The sequence below is a fragment of the Myotis yumanensis genome, unplaced genomic scaffold (genome assembly GCF_028538775.1).
Source record: "Myotis yumanensis isolate MYYU_CA2020_CCGP unplaced genomic scaffold, mMyoYum1.0.hap1 SCAF_5, whole genome shotgun sequence".
NCBI lineage: Eukaryota > Metazoa > Chordata > Mammalia > Chiroptera > Vespertilionidae > Myotis > Myotis yumanensis.
In genome coordinates, this window is record NW_027223756.1 from 80,733,574 (window position 1) to 80,734,336 (window position 763).

Here is a 763-nt window from a genome sequence, read left to right on the forward strand (position 1 = left end):
TATTGTAAATTATGCTGCAATGAACACAGGGATTGATTCATATATCTTTTCAAATTAGTGTTTTGGATATTTTTGGATATATACTGAGAAGTGGAATTGCTGGGTCATAATCTAGTTCTATTTTTAATTTTTTGAGGAAAACCATACAGTAAAACCTCAATATAGCAGACTAATTCAGACAAGGGGGTGTCTGTTAAAGCTGAAAGTTCATTATATAATAAAGTAGGTTTTCTGAATGTGTATATTAAAAACTCGACAAGTTAGTTCACCTGTTTTTATTTATGTAGACACGTTTGCATAATTAAAATTAAGTATGTCTGAAAATAAATTCACAAAAATTATTATTATACTAGCAGCCCAGTGCACGAAATTTGTGCACATTAAAAGGGAATTAATTAGTGAACAGATACTGCACTTGATCTTAGCCAAAAGGCCGAGAAGCGATTAATGAAGATGTTTTAATATTGCTATTTGCCCTTTCTCTATAATAGAAGTGTGAGAGATGAAAGGAAATTAGTAAAATGTATTTGAAAATAATATATAAATTTATTAATAAATAAACAGTAACAACAACAGAGGCATGATATAAAAATGACAAAAACATAATATAAAAACAACAAAAACATGATATAAAAACAACAAAAACATGATTAAAAACAACAGTGATACAAACAATGACTGATAAAGTGATTCAACTTATTGTAATATCTCCCTGTACACCACATTAAGAGTGAAAAACACTTTCAGAGTGCTTGACTAATTT

The 763-nt window shown here is 28.3% G+C and overlaps 1 pseudogene; it reads right to left on the reverse strand.

The window, feature by feature from the left end:
• Positions 1-323: 323 nt before the first annotated feature.
• Positions 324-445, reverse strand: LOC139011968 (U2 spliceosomal RNA; annotated as a pseudogene).
• Positions 446-763: the final 318 nt, after the last annotated feature.